This window comes from Nerophis lumbriciformis, linkage group LG17 (genome assembly GCF_033978685.3).
Source record: "Nerophis lumbriciformis linkage group LG17, RoL_Nlum_v2.1, whole genome shotgun sequence".
NCBI classification, from domain to species: domain Eukaryota; kingdom Metazoa; phylum Chordata; class Actinopteri; order Syngnathiformes; family Syngnathidae; genus Nerophis; species Nerophis lumbriciformis.
The window spans coordinates 12,898,907-12,915,432 of NC_084564.2; the positions used below are offsets into that span (position 1 = coordinate 12,898,907).

Below are 16,526 nucleotides of genomic sequence, written 5' to 3' on the forward strand. Positions count from 1 at the left end.
GCAGCATCCATTCAAAAGCCCATAGAGATAATTGCCAATTTAGCATCACTTGAATGCAGTCATCTTGACATGTTTACAGCCATGTTTGCCAAAACGATCGTACTATTTGAGTTTATATTGTCGCCAAACATTTTACCCATACTTGCCAACCCTCCCGGATTTTCTGGGAGACTCCCGAAATTCAGCGCCTCTCCCGAAAACCTCCCGGGACAAATTTTCTCCCGAAAATCTCCCGAAATTCAGGTGGACCTGGAAGCCACGCCCCCTCCAGCTCCATGCGGACCTGAGTGACGTGTCAACAGCCTGTATTCATGTCCGCTTTCCTACAATATAAACAGCGTTCCTACCCAAACACGTTATAACTGTAGAATGATCGAGGGCGAGTTCTTGGTTTCTTATGTGGGTTTATTGTTAGGCAGTTTCATTAATGTCCTCCCAGCGCGGTAACAACACACATCAACAGCAGTCATGTTTTATTCTACCGTAAAGCAGTTCGTCTGCCGTAAACAGCAATGTTGTTGTAATATATTGAATTGGAGGCAATAACCAGGCGAGGTGATGAAGTACGTCTATTTACTGTAGACTTCAGAACAGACTCACATACTTGACGTCAGGTGCGCAACACCACGTAAATCGTTGGCCAACCAAAAAGTAACCCCAGTGCGCTATAGCCAACATTCACCAGGAGATGGCAATAGACAAACATAGATCACTCTATTACATTCCTCCCCTTTTAGAAATGTAGAAGTTACTCAAAATAAATAAACAACCCAACCAAAAAATGCAGCAGCTCAATTAAAAAACTGTACTTAAGCCACATTCTTTTTTTTTTTTTTTTTTTTTTAGTACTGAACTCTTAACCCTCATTTGTAAACAATAACATTTTTCTGTTTCATCACCGTGATCAACCTATTTTTTTTAAATACCTTATCATACTTTGTAAATGATATGGAAAATAAACACATGAACATTGAACACATTGGATTGAAGTGAATTGTATTTGTCAATGTAGTCGTTTTTTGTTTATTGTTCACAAGTGATTATTTAAGTAAAAACTAGGGACGTAAAACAAGTACAATATCTAATTGCCATAATCGCATTTTCCTAGTTAATCCAAAATCAATCACGATTAATCGCAGATAGATATAATTTTTTATCATTAATAAGTGAACCCTAGACCGATCATTTTCAAGTTTTTAATACCTTGACTGGACAATTAGTTTGCTTGCTCCAGCACCCCCCGCAACCCCAAGAAGGACAAACGGTAGAAAATAGACGGATGTATGGATGGATGCTTCTTTAAACAACTTAACACAAAAATAAATAGAAATATGCTTTTAATGACAAAAAAAATACATGCAGTGTGTTGGTATCTTGCCAGATTTTGTATTTTGTAGGAATACATCATTTGTATTCCTGCTGTAGGAGCACTTGCATTCAGAGGAGGAGCTACACCATGTTTAGATACCAGTTTCATGCATTGATTGTGACGATCGGTCACTTCATTTCTGTTTGTTTCGTTATTAATAAATGGTTGATTTATATAGGCTAGTAAGGTAAAGTTTTGTACCTGACAAGTTTCGGTGTGATGTTAGCGTGACGTCATCTGTGACGTGTTATATCCTACTTCAGGTGGGATGGAACAATCCATATAACACGTCACAGATGACGTCACGCTAACATCACGTGACACCTCTGATGAAGGCTGCAGAAGCAAGATAGCCGAAACTTGTCAGGTACAAAACTTTACCTTACTAGCCTATATCAATCAACCATTTATTAATACTCATTAATAAATGAACCTCTTCAACATGTTTGTTTCCTTGTTTTTGTATTTACTTCCTATTCAGTGCTCTTATTTTGGTTCCCACTTCCTGCTTGTTCCGCTGAGCACTGTGCATTGTACATTGAGTGGAATTCTTCAGAATTTTTTTTAATGGTTTGTCCTGTTCAGGTTTTATACAAAGCTCCCGGTCATCGTTTCTGGTGTGTAAATTAAGTTTTTTTATGTTTTATACACACTAAATTGCCCCACTGTGAAGCTGCAACTGGTCAAAAGGTGGGATCTGTGAGTTGTTTATATGATGTACACAGTAAAAAAAAAAAAAGTACTCTGAATGTTTTTCTAAGCAGCACATAATAATCTGAGGTCATGCATTCTTGTATGCACTAAATATGGATGTTGACTGTTCATACTGTCCAACTCATTGCCACTGTTTTTATATGGTAATGATTTAATAAAGGTTGGAATTTGATACTTCTTGATTTATTTTATTATTTTGCTAACTAATTATTTTAAGCAGTTTCCATTTTCAAAAGAAAGAAAGGGTAAATTGGTCAAAATTAATAAAATGGAGTACAAAAATTATTTTTTCATTTAAATGTGACTTATTTGTGTGTTTAATATGCTGATGTCTAGTTTTACATTGATTTTACTCAATTTCTTGGCTTTTTCTGTAAACGCAACTTAATCTTTTTGCAGAAATCGAAATGCATATCATTAAGTTCTCCTTACTCAAAATACCAATTAGTTGACTAAGCTTACAAAAAGTGGTTGGAAAATGTTGCCTTATTTTTATTGAGTTAGATCTAGGCAACAGTTTTTACAGTGTGTTCGTTCACTCACCTGCTGTTGATTGGCACCTGGTCCACACCTGTGGCCAATCAGCATATGTCTATTTATGCTTCACTCGAGATGCAAGAACCAGGAGTCGACGAGAAGGTAGGATGAGTTTTATTACTCAAAACAGAGAGGGAAATGAAGCAGTCTTGCATGTAAGCGTTCCAAACATAAGGAGTGCTCGAGTGAAGCATAAATAGACATGCTCATTGGCCGCAGGTGTGGACCAGGTGCCAATCAACAGCAGGTGAGTGAACGAACACAGTGCTCAGCGGAACAAGCAGGAAGTGGAAACCAAAATAAGAGCACTGATAGGAAGTAAATACAAAAACAAGGAAACAATATCGTCACATTGATAACACAACATGTGGATTGTTACAATCATGATTGTCAGAGCATTTGGTGATGTAATCTGTGATATTTCTACCTGAATAAATGCTTCTAATATTAATGTTGTACAAGTAAATGGTCTTCATGTCGCTGCATGACAATGTCTTAACCTTTTTTATGTATAATAATGTATTATAAATTATAAATCATTTCAAAAACCGGAAAAAGGGCCACAAAAAGCCAAGCATACTATTAGCATTTGTTATGAAACTGCGTGACTACCAGAGGTGGGTAGTAACGCGCTACATTTACTCCGTTACATCTCCTTGAGCAACTTTTGGGATAAATTGTGCATCTAAGAGTAGTTTTAATGCAACATACTTTTACTTGAGTATATTTATAGAGAAGAAACTACTCCGCTCCATTTATCTACATTCAGCTCGCTACTCGCTACTGATTTTTATCGATCTGTTAATGCACGCTTTGTTTGTTTTGGTTTGTCAGACAGACCTTCAAAGTAGGATCTATCGCATGCCTGCGTTTCACCAATCAAATACAGTCACTGGTGACGTTTGACTCCGTTTCACCAATCAAACAGAGCCAGGTAGTCATGTGACCGCTTACATGAACTCAATGTCAAATTTGAGGAAGCACATGGCGGTAAGTAACGTCAGTAGATATTTTGGCTGTCACCGTAGGCTGATGTTAGCTTCCCTGCTATGAATCACTGTCAAATGTACATCGTGTGGGGACATTTATTAACGCACTGCAGCCTCATAGACAGACACACACACACACACACACACACACACACACACACACACACACACACACACACACACACACACACACACACACACACACACACACACACACACACACACACACACACACACACACACACACGCACGTATGTATACAAACACCAATCAGAAGTGTGTTCCCAGCCCACACCTATCAGTTTATGGTTTGCGTAAAGGCTAACTTGTTATTTTCCTTTGTAATATCTGCCTACTGAGCCTACGGTGCTGTTAAGTTATTGTGGCTCAATTTGCCTTAATTTTTTTTATGTTAATGTATTATTATTTAATATATATTATTGTTTTAGTTGCTTAAGAGATATTCCTGGCTCTGAATTTGCTCATTGCTATTTTTATGTTTTTGTGCTGTATTTGTTGTCGTCATCATTAAACGAACAGGTTACTCATCAGTTACTCAGTACTTGAGTAGTTTTTTCACAACATATTTTTTACTTTTACTCAAGTAAATATTTGGGTAACTACTCCTTACTTTTACTTGAGTAATAAATCTCTAAAGTAACAGTACTCTTACTTGAGTACAATTTCTGGCTACTCTACCCACCTCTGGTGAGTACCATGTTTGTGGAGTGATTCACCACCATTTTACCACTACGAACACATCCAATTTCAGTCTGTAATCGCCCAGCAGTTCATTTGTGACGGAAGAAAACAAGAATAACACGTCGGCGCTTTCAGAAAGAACTGAAGAGGAAGTGAGAATGTAAGGTGCCAAGGCGACACAAACAAAGCAAACAGCAGGACGGGAACAAATACGAGGTGTTTTTGCACTTATTTAGGTGTTGAAAAAAAAAAAAAAACACGGACTAGTTTTTTTGTGATGGAGTCAAGAGTCAAAAGTACTGTGCCTTTAAGACAAAGTTATGCGTGAGGATGAGTAAGACGCAATGAAGCGTCTGCACACCAGGAATGTTGATCTTCTCTTCGGCGCGTCCTCGTTAGGAAACACCCGAGACAATCTGACGCGTATGGACAGAAGTATCGCTACACCTCCACGGAAAAAAAACGGGAGTGTTTTTGTGCGTAAGGCAATGTTGGACTAGTGAGAGGACATTACATAGGAACGTTTTTTTGTAATGGGCTTCCTCCACACCAGACTCATCCGAGCATAACTTGATAGACTTCGCTTGTGCAATATTTAAGATTGATCAAGTGATAAAAAAAAAAATGCATTTTGTATTTGTTTCAACTTCTGAACGGTGCACAAGGGTGAACCTACACAGTGGCCTAGTGGTTAGAGCAGTGGTTCTTAACCTTGTTGGAGGTACCGAACCGCACCAGTTTCATATGCGCATTCACCGAACCCGAACCGTAATAATAAAAAGATGTTATTATATTAAAGAAATACTAAGAGAGGTATATTTTACAAACAGAAAGTTACAGGAATGTACACATGATCCCATGTTTACATCTCATTGTGCAACATGTGAATGTTTTAGTGGGAACTAAATGCGATATCTGAAAGGGGTACACATTATTTCCAAAGTAAGAACCCCACCCAGACATAATACTAGTACACAACTCATGAAAAACAATATGTTATAGTCATTGTAAGTGGGCCAAAACACTTATATTAGAAAATAATCTCATGGAAATTACGGCTTTCATTTGATTACAATAAAAAAAACATTGAACTTGTTATTTAGTCAGGTTTAGGACAGGTGTGCTGCAGGTCTGACGTCGCTGAAAAAAATCCCTCTTTTCCCGAAATCCCCAAATTTCCATGAAATTCCCATTGAAAAGAATGGGACATTTTTCAAAGTTCCACAACTCCCACTCAAACTGTTTCAACTTCAAAATATTCAGCCTGTTCAAGAATTGTGTGCTCCCTTTCAAAAACTGTAAAAAAAAAATAATTCCCAGATTTCCAAGAATTCTCCGTTTTTAGGGACATTGTCCCCATTCCAAATTAATTATCCATTTTTCACTCTTTCACAATTCTAACATTTTTCAACCTATTCAAAATATTCCACCTTCAACATATTCAACTCATCCTGGGCATTCAAACTATAATTTTTTCAAGTTAAATTTTTTTTCCAGGAATTTCAAACTCTTTTTTGACCCTTTTATCTGGCGACTACTCCTTCCACATTTTTCAACCCATTTCAAATTCCAGGAATTCCATGATACCATTTCTCAATTAAAGATGTTACTACTTCAAATTTCTCGACCGATTTGAAAAATTCCAACACCAACCATTTCAACTCCGAAGATTCAATTTTTTTTTGCATTTTCCAAAAAAAATCCTTCTTTTCCCGAAATCCCCAAATTTCCATGAAATTCCCATTGAAAAGAATGGGACATTTTTCAAAGTTCCACAACTCCCACTCAAACTGTTCCAACTTCAAAATATTCAGCCTGTTCAAGAATTGTGTGCTCCCTTTCAAAAACTGTAAAAAAAAAATCCCGGATTTCCAAGAATTCTCAGTTTTTAGGGACATTGTCCCCATTCCAAATGAATGATACATTTTTCACTCTTTCACAATTCCAACATTTTTCAACCTATTCAAAAATATTCCACCTTCAACATATTCAACTCATCCTGGACATTGAAATTATAATTTTTTCAAGTAAAAAAAAATTTCCAGGAATTCCCAGAATTCCAGTTTTTTTCAAACCCTTTTTTGACCCTTTTTTCTGGCGACTACTCCTTCCACATTTTTCAAATTCCAGGAATTCCTTAATACCATTTCTCAATTAAAGATGTTACTACTTCAAATTTTTCGACCGATTTGAAAAATTCCAACACCAACCATTTCAACTCCGAAGATTCAATTCTTTTTTGCATTTTCCAAAAAAAATCCCTCTTTTCCCGAAATCCCCAAATTTCCATGAAATTCCCATTGAAAAGAATGGGACATTTTTCAAAGTTCCACAACTCCCACTCAAACTGTTCGAACTTCAAAATATTCAGCCTGTTCAAGAATTGTGTGCTCCCTTTCAAAAACTGTAAAAAAAAATTCCCGGATTTCCAAGAATTCTCAGTTTTTAGGGACATTGTCCCCATTCCAAATGAATGATCCATTTTTCACTCTTTCACAATTCCAACATTTTTCAACCTATTCAAAAATATTCCACCTTCAACATATTCAACTCATCCTGAACATTCAAACTAAGTCTTTCCCAAGTTCCAAACCAAACTCCGGTTTTCCTGGAAATTCAAATGCTTCAACATTCCAACATTCAAACTATTCTTACATTAATACTTCATTCTGTCAGCATTGGAGCATTCACTCAGCCTCATCTAGTTAATTTATAAACTACCGCATTTTCTCCGACTTAACTTTCAGATTGTAGCCAAAGGCTATTTGCTGTTTTTGTCTGCCACACGTAGAAAGCTGGTCCGTGAAAGTAATGCATACATTAAACCGGTCCCTGGTGGAAAAAATGTTGGGGAACCCTGCTTTAGACACCTTCATAACAATATGTAATATGTACAATATACACACTGCAAGTATATATATATATAATGTAGTGTGCTCCCTTTCAAAAACTGTAAAAAAAATTCCCGGATTTCCAAGAATTCTCAGTTTTTAGGGACATTGTCCCCATTCCAAATGAATTATCAATTTTTCACTCTTCCCCAATTCCAACATTTTTCAACCTATTCAAAATATTCCACTCATCCTGGACATTCAAACTAAGTCTTTCCCAAGTTCCAAACCAAATTCCGGTTTTCCTGGAAATTCAAATGCTTCAACATTCCAAAACATTCCAACATTCAAACTATTCTTACATTCATACTTCATTCTGCCAGCATTGGAGCATTCACATGCAATTCCTATCAGGAATTGCCTCCATCCATCCATCTTCTTCCGCTTATCCGAGGTCGGGTCGCGGGGGCAGCAGCTTAAGCAGGGAAGCCCAGACTTCCCTCTCCCCAGCCACTTCGTCCAGCTCTTCCTGTGGGACCCCGAGGCGTTCCCAGGCCAGCCGGGAGACATAGTCTTCCCAACGTGTCCTGGGTCTTCCCCGCGGCCTCCTACCGGTGGGACGTGCCCTAAACACCTCCCTAGGGAGGCGTTCGGGTGGCATCCTGACCAGATGCCCGAACCACCTCATCTGGCTCCTCTCGATGTGGAGGAGCAGCGGCTTTACTTTGAGCTCCTCCCGGATGGCAGAGCTTCTCACCCTATCTCTAAGGGAGAGCCCCGCCACCCGGCGGAGGAAACTCATTTCGGCCGCTTGTACCCGTGATCTTGTCCTTTCGGTCATAACCCAAAGCTCATGACCATAGGTGAGGATGGGAACGTAGATCGACCGGTAAATTGAGAGCTTTGCCTTCCGGCTCAGCTCCTTCTTCACCACAACGGATCGATACAGCGTCCGCATTACTGAAGACGCCGCACCGATCCGCCTGTCGATCTCACGATCCACTCTTCCCTCACTCGTGAACAAGACTCCGAGGTACTTGAACTCCTCCACTTGGGGCAAGATCTCCTCCCCAACCCGGAGATGGCACTCCACCCTTTTGCGGGCGAGAACCATGGACTCGGACTTGGAGGTGCTGATTCTCATCCCAGTCGCTTCACACTCAGCTGCGAACCGATCCAGTGAGAGCTGAAGATCCTGGCCAGATGAAGCCATCAGGACCACATCATCTGCAAAAAGCAGAGACCTAATCCTGCAGCCACCAAACCAGATCCCCTCAACGCCTTGACTGCGCCTAGAAATTCTGTCCATAAAAGTTATGAACAGAATCGGTGACAAAGGGCAGCCTTGGCGGAGTCCAACCCTCACTGGAAACGTGTCCGACTTACTACCGGCAATGCGGACCAAGCTCTGGCACTGATCATACAGGGAGCGGACTGCCACAATCAGACAGTCCGATACCCCGTACTCTCTGAGCACTCCCCACAGGACTTCCCGAGGGACACGGTCGAATGCCTTCTCCAAGTCCACAAAACACATGTAGACTGGTTGGGCAAACTCCCATGCACCCTCAAGGACCCTGCCGAGAGTATAGAGCTGGTCCACAGTTCCACGACCAGGACGAAAACCACACTGTTCCTCCTGAATCCGAGGTTCGACTATCCGGCGTAGCCTCCTCTCCAGTACACCTGAATAGACCTTAAGGGAAGGCTGAGGAGTGTGATCCCACGATAGTTAGAACACACCCTCCGGTTCCCCTTCTTAAAGAGAGGAACCACCACCCCGGTCTGCCAATCCAGAGGTACCGCCCCCGATGTCCACGCGATGCTGCGTGGACATCGCATCTTAAACTACCGCATTTTCTCCGACTTAACTTTCAGATTGTAGCCAAAGGCACATTTTTTAGCTGTTTTTATCTGCCACACGTAGAAAGCTGGTCCGTGAAAGAAACACATACATTAAACCGGTCCCTGGTGGAAAAAAGGTTGGGGAATCCTGCTTTACACACCTTCATAACAATATGTAATATGTACAATATACACACTGCAAGTATATATATAATGTAGTGTGCTCCCTTTCAAAAACTGTAAAAAAAAATCCCGGATTTCGTAGAATTCTCAGTTTTTAGGGACATTGTCCCCATTCCAAATGAATTATCCATTTTTCACTCTTTCACAATTCCAACATTTTTCAACCTATTCAAAATATTCCACTCATCCTGGACATTAAAACTAAGTCTTTCCCAAGTTCCAAACCAAATTCCGGTTTTCCTGGAAATTCAAATGCTTCAACATTCCAAAACATTCCAACATTCAAACTATTCTTACATTCATACTTTATCTGTCAGCATTGGAGCATTCACTCAGCCTCATCTAGTTAATTTATAAACTACCGCATTTTCTCCGACTTAACTTTCAGATTGTAGCCAAAGGCTAATTTATTTGCTGTTTTTGTCTGCCACACGTAGAAAGCTGGTCCGTGAAAGTAATGCATACATTAAACCGGTCCCTGGTGGAAAAAAAGTTGGGGAACCCTGCTTTAGACACCTTCATAACAATATGTAATATGTACAATATACACACTGCAAGTATATACAGTATATAATGTAGTGTGCAAGTATATATATATATAATGTAGTGTGCTCCCTTTCAAAAACTGTAAAAAAAATTCCCGGATTTCCAAGAATTCTCAGTTTTTAGGGGCATTGTCCCCATTCCAAATGAATTATCCATTTTTCACTCTTTCACAATTCCAACATTTTTCAACCTATTCAAAATATTCCACTCATCCTGGACATTCAAACTAAGTCTTTCCCAAGTTCCAAACCAAATTCCGGTTTTCCTGGAAATTCAAATGCTTCAACATTCCAAAACATTCCAACATTCAAACTATTCTTACATTCATACTTCATTCTGTCAGCATTGGAGCATTCACATGCAATTCTTTCAGGAATTGCCTCATCTAGTTAATTTATAAACTACCGCATTTCCTCCGACTTAACTTTCAGATTGTAGCCAAAGGCTAATTTTTTAGCTGTTTTTATCTGCCACACGTAGAAAGCTGGTCCGTGATAGAATGCATACATTAAACCGGTCCCTGGTGGAAAATAGGTTGGGGAAACCTGCTTTAGACACCTTCATAACAATATGTAATATGTAAAATATACACACTGCAAGTATATACAGTATATAATGTAGTGTGCTCCCTTTCAAAAACTGTAAAAAAAATTCCCGGATTTCCTAGAATTCTCAGTTTTTAGGGACATTGTCCCCATTCCAAATGAATTATCCATTTTTCACTCTTTCACAATTCCAACATTTTTCAACCTATTTAAAATATTCCACTCATCCTGGACATTAAAACTAAGTCTTTCCCAAGTTCCGAACCAAATTCCGGTTTTCCTGGAAATTCAAATGCTTCAACATTCCAAAACATTCCAACATTCAAACTATTCTTACATTAATACTTCATTCTGTCAGCATTGGAGCATTCACTCAGCCTCATCTAGTTAATTTATAAACTACCGCATTTTCTCCGACTTAACTTTCAGATTGTAGCCAAAGGCTAATTTATTTGCTGTTTTTATCTGCCACACGTAGAAAGCTGATCCGTGATAGAATGCATACATTAAACCGGTCCCTGGTGGAAAAAAGGTTGGGGAACCCTGCTTTAGAGTCATGGTGGTGCCGTAAATGAGAATGTTTCAGAGCTCCAAATGAGGTCTGCTGTGGGTCACCTTTCACTCAAACCTTTGCCGCCATCTCTTCTTTCTCTGCTCACACTTTGTTAACGTCCTGCCGTTAAAAATGGCCAGCCCCCTTTTTTAGGGCGCTCTCCCCAGGCAGCCATTAATTGTGCAACAGCATGCTAATAGGCTAACAAGTCAATCACAGCCGCCTGCGTCGCTTTGCACCGCGATGACACGTTCGTCTGAATCTGTCAGCGCTGGATTCCTCAGTGTGTGTGTGTGTGTGTGTGTGTGTGTGTGTGTGTGTGTGTTGCAGACATAACTAAGAGGCAGGGATAATGACGGGGTGGTCCAGAGGGGTCCAGGGCCAAGGCGATGTTGTTTCCATCTGACTTGCTCTATTTTTTTTCCCCCTAGAGGTCACCTGGTGAGGGGCTGGACATGGCTCGCTCTTGTCGTCATTACTGCAGGAGGAGGCCGAGGTTAATGAAGGAGAGACCTCGCTAAAAAACAAGCCGCCTTTTAATCGCACAGCCTGACGGCCCGCTCGGTGTACTGGGCCGCGGACAACCTCCGACCCCTGGCCGCCCGCTCAGGCCTGAACGCACATGTTCCGTTTGTGTGTCTTCCTGATGTCATGAAGTGAAATACTCTATTTCATGTGTAATCTGAATCTCCTCACACACGTACATATACCGTATTGTTCGGAGTATAAGTCGCACCTGAGTATAAGTCGCACCTGCCGAAAATGCATAATAAAGAAGGAAAAAACCATACATAAGTCGCACTGGAGTATAAGTCGCATTTTTTGGGGAAATGTATTTGATAAAACCCAACACCAAGAATAGACATTTGAAAGGCAATTTAAAATAAATAAAGAATAGTGAATACAGGCTGAATAAGTGTACGTTGTATGAGGCATAAATAACCAACTGAGAACGTGCCTAGTATGTTAACGTAACATATTATGGTAAGAATCATTCAAATAACTATAATATATAGAACATGCTATACGTTTACCAAACAATCTGTCACTCCTAATCGCTAAATCCCATGAAATCTTATACGTCTAGTCCAGTGGTTCTTAACCTGGGTTCGATCGAACCCTAGGGGTTCGGTGAGTTGGCCTAAGGGGTTCGGTGAGGTTTTTGTTTCATGTCTCTACGACATTCCTACTGGGAGTTAGAGGCAGTTTTGTCTATGTTTTCTTCCTAGGGGGCGCTAGAGCGCAATTCTGAGTTGTGGGGCTAGGTTTTTTTGATTAGATCGCAATTTTTGCCAGTCCTGATGTGTGTGTCAAATTTGGTGAGTTTTGAAGCATGTTAAGAGGGTCAAATTACAGTTCAAAGAGGTGGCAGAATAATAATAATAAAACCTTACAATTACAATAGGGTCCTTTGTCCCTAATAAATAAAGAATAATGAACAACAGGCTGAATAAGTGTACGTTATATGAGGCATAAATAACCAACTGAGAACGTGCCTGGTATGTTAACGTAACATATTATGGTAAGAGTCATTCAAATAACTATAACATATAGAACATGCTATACGTTTACCAAACAATCTGTCACTCCTAATCGCTAAATCCCATGAAATCTTATACGTCTAGTCCAGTGGTTCTTAACCTGGGTTCGATCGAACCCTAGGGGTTCGGTGAGTCGGCCTCACGGGTTCGGCGGAGCCTCCGCCACGGAGGTAAAGACACATCCGATTTATCGTGTAAATAAAAACTTCTCCCTATCAGCGTATTATGGATACCCGCAAACAATGTTCCCTCTAATTTTTCATCTGATTTGCAGGTTTTTTGATAGATTGATTGAAACTTTTACTAGTAGATTGCAAAGGAAGGGAATACATTATATGAAACAGTACAGTTTACACAGTACAGTACATATTCCGTACAATTGACCACTAAATGGTAACACCCGAATAAGTTTTTCAACTTGTTTAACTCGGGGTCCACGTTAATCAATTCATGGTAATGTGTGTAAGGTGTGTAATTTGTTGTGAGTTCATGCACTGTGTTGGTTTTGTTCTTTGAACAAGGTAATGTTCATGCACAGTTCATTTTGTGCACCAGTAAAAAAACATATAACTTTTTCTTGAATTGAAAAAACATTTTATTTTTCACTAAAGAAGGGTTTGGTGAATGCGCATATGAAACTGGTGGGGTTCGGTACCTCCAACAAGGTTAAGAACCACTGCTCTAGTCTCTTACGTGAATGAGCTAAATATTATTATTTTATATTTTACGGTAATGTGTAAATAATTTCACACATAAGTCGCTCCTGAGTATAAGTTGCACACTCGGCCAAACTATGAAAAAAAACTGCGACTTATAGTCCGAAAAATACAGTAACTAGATGAAGCAATTCCTGAAGGAATTGCGTGTGAATGCTCCAATGCTGAAGTTGCACCGAAATGCTAACAGAATGTAGTATGAATGTATGAATAGTTTGAATGTTGGAATAGTTTGAATGTTGGAATAGTTTGAATGTTGAAGAGTTTGAATTTCCAGGAAAAACGGAATTTTGTTTGGAACTTGGGAAAGTGTTAGTTGGATGAGTGGACTTTGTTGATGTTGGAATGGTTTGAATCGGTTGAAAAATGCGGGAAGTGTGGAAGTTTAAAAAAAATTTACAATGTATTTGGGGAATGGGGAAAATGTCCCTGAAAGCTAGGAATTCTTGGAAATCCCGGAATATTTTTATTTTTTTATTGTTGAAGCACTGCAAAAAGTCGGTGTTCAAAAACAAGAATTTTTTCCCCCAAAATTAGGGGTATTTTATTTGAACTAAGCAACATTATCTGCCAATAGAACAAGAAAATTTGGCTTGTCAAGACTTTCCAAAACAAGTAAAATGAGCTAACCTCAATGAACCCAAAAATACCTTAAAATAAGTATATTCTCACTAATAACAACTGTACTCCTATAAGAGTACGTATTTTCTAGTTTCATTGAAAATAAAACAGCAAAGTCCTTTTGGCTGTCATCTGTTTTTATATGAGATACAATTGTGTCAAAGTCATGATTTTTTTGTTCATGCTTGAAATAAGAAATTATTACTTTAAAAAAGTAGTTTAATACTTATGAGTGTTGATGACACAGCTTTGCAACAGTTGATATTCTAGTTTCAAGCATGTTTTACTTAATATAAGTCATCAAATCTCAGCAACAAGCTGTAATATCTTACTGAGATCATTTAAGACCAAAACCCTTAAAACAAGTAAAACACTCTAACATAAAATCTGCTTAGTGAGAATAATTATCTTATCAGACAGAAAATAAGCAAATATCACCCTTATTTGAGATATTTAATCTTAGTTAGATTTCAATTTTTACAGTGAGGAGAGCACACAATTTTGAACAGGCTGAATATTTTGGAGTTGGAACGGTTTGAATCGGATGAAAAATGTGGGAATTGTGGAATTTTGGAAAATGTTCCATTCTTTTCAATGGGAAATTTATGGAAATTTGGGAATTTATTCTTTTGGGAAAACTTTAAAATACTTGAATGTTCTGAATAAGTTGAAATGGTTGGTGTGGTTGGAATGTTTCAAATCAAGAAATGTTGAAGTAGTAACATTTTTAATTGAGAAATTGGTACTAAGGAATTCCTGGAATTTCGTGAAAACCAGGAATTTTTCCAGTCCAAAAAGCAACTTTGTTTTTTTGTCCTGAATAAGAAGAATGTTTTGACAGTGGAGCGGTTAAAATGTGTTGAAAAAGGTGGAAGGAGTAGTCGACAAAAAAAGGGTGAAAAAAGGGTTTGAAAAAAAGAGTTTGAAAAAAAGAGTTTGAAAAAACGGGAATTCTGGGAACTCTTGGAATTTTTGGGAACTTGGGAAAATTATAGTTCTAATTAGCAAGATGAGTAGAATATGTTGAAAATGAAATAGTTTGAATCAGTTGAAAAATGTGGAAATTGTGGAAGTTTGAAAAATGGCCAATTCATTTTTAATGGGAAAAATGTCCCGGAAAACCTGGAATTCTGGGAAATCTGGGAATTTTTGGAACTTGTCAAGGGAAAGCCCGCGATTCCCAACTAGGCTGAACAGTTTAAAGTTGGAACGGTTTGAATCGGGTGAAAAATGTGGAAGGTAGAGCGCGGCAAAATCTGGAGAAGAAGAAGAAGAAGTTGAAGAAAAAACCATATGTGTGAATGCATTCACACAATTATGTGATGTACCATATTGTAATGTGAACGTTTACCAATAACATCATTTAATTTAAATATGCGTACATTATGAGAATATAATGAAATAAAAATTAATTTATTACAAATGTAAGCGACACATTGGGGATGTAACGATTACCGTTATAATGATAAATTCCCGACAAATAGGAGTGCCATTTCAAATTTGAATTATCGTAAAACCGTAATTGATTACCTCACTTGGAAAAATTCTCGGCGATGATGCTCATTTCCTGGAGAAACAGCTAGCGCGCTAATCGCTGGCTAGCTTACATGCTAACTGGAATACAAGACACATTAACGTCTTTGCAAGCAACACCCGTTTTGCCTTTAATGTCAAACACTCTAAAACCGTTACAAATTAAAACAGGAGAAGATGAACTTATTTAAAAATTCAAATAAAAAAGTGTGTGTGTGTGTGTGTGTGTGTGTGTGTGTGTGTGTGTGTGTCTGTGTGATGCCCATGTATTAGATTTATTTATAAAAAAAAAAAGAAACTTGGATACAAATATTCCAGTGTCTGTATAAGTTCCTTTTGAGCATTTTCAACAATTCTGTGATAATAAATGCGATATTAATTACATCGTTGCAGCCCTAATACACATAAAAATTTGAATGACCTCTTTTTAGTAGTAGTATACAGTAGTTAATCAAATATAATGAGTATTAATAGTACCGTATTTTTCGGACTATAAGTCGCAGTTTTTTTCCATAGTTTGGCCGGGCTCCAGTGCGACTTATATATGTTTTTTTCCTTCTTTATTATGCATTTTCGGCAGGTGCGACTTATACTCCGGTGCGACTTATACTCCGAAAAATACGGTAATTAATTAGTTAATCAGGTAGTAGTACTAGACCAGGGGTCGGCAACCCAAAATGTTGAAAGAGCCTTATTGGACCAAAAATACAAAAACAAATCTGTCTGAAGCCGCAAAAAATTAAAAGCCATATTACATACAGATAGTGTGTAATGAGATATAAATTGAATTAATATGACTTCAAGGAAACTAAATGACCTCAAATATAGCTACAAATGAGGCATAATTATGCAATATGTACATATAGCTAGCCTAAATAGCATGTTAGCATCGATTAGCTCGCAGTCATGCAGTGACCAAATATGTCTGATTAGCACTCCACACAAGTCAATAACATCAACAAAACTCACCTTTGTGGATTCATGCACAACGTTAAAAGTTTGGTGGACAACATGAGACAGAAAAATAAGTGGCATAAAACACGTCCTAGAAAGTCGCAGAAAGATATACATGTAAACAAACTAAGGTGAGTTCAAGGACTGCAAAAATTAGTAGGACAAAACGGCGCTTGCCAAATACTCGAATCAGTGAAGCATGTTTAATATAAACAGTGTGCTTTATAACAATTAGGGAGGTTTGTGTCATGTTTGTCCTCCTACAGAAACCATATTAAAACAAAATTTATTTTTTTTCCCCTCAACTTTTTCTATTTTTCATACATTTTTGAAAAAGCTCCAGAGAG

The 16,526-nt window shown here is 38.5% G+C and overlaps 1 protein-coding gene across 4 annotated transcripts in view; it reads right to left on the minus strand.

Annotated features, from left to right (window-relative positions):
• The window catches only part of LOC133614516 (neurobeachin-like), a 726,573-nt gene that overhangs the window by 66,260 nt on the left and 643,787 nt on the right, over positions 1-16,526 (minus strand). The gene's annotated exons all lie outside the window — the stretch shown is intronic.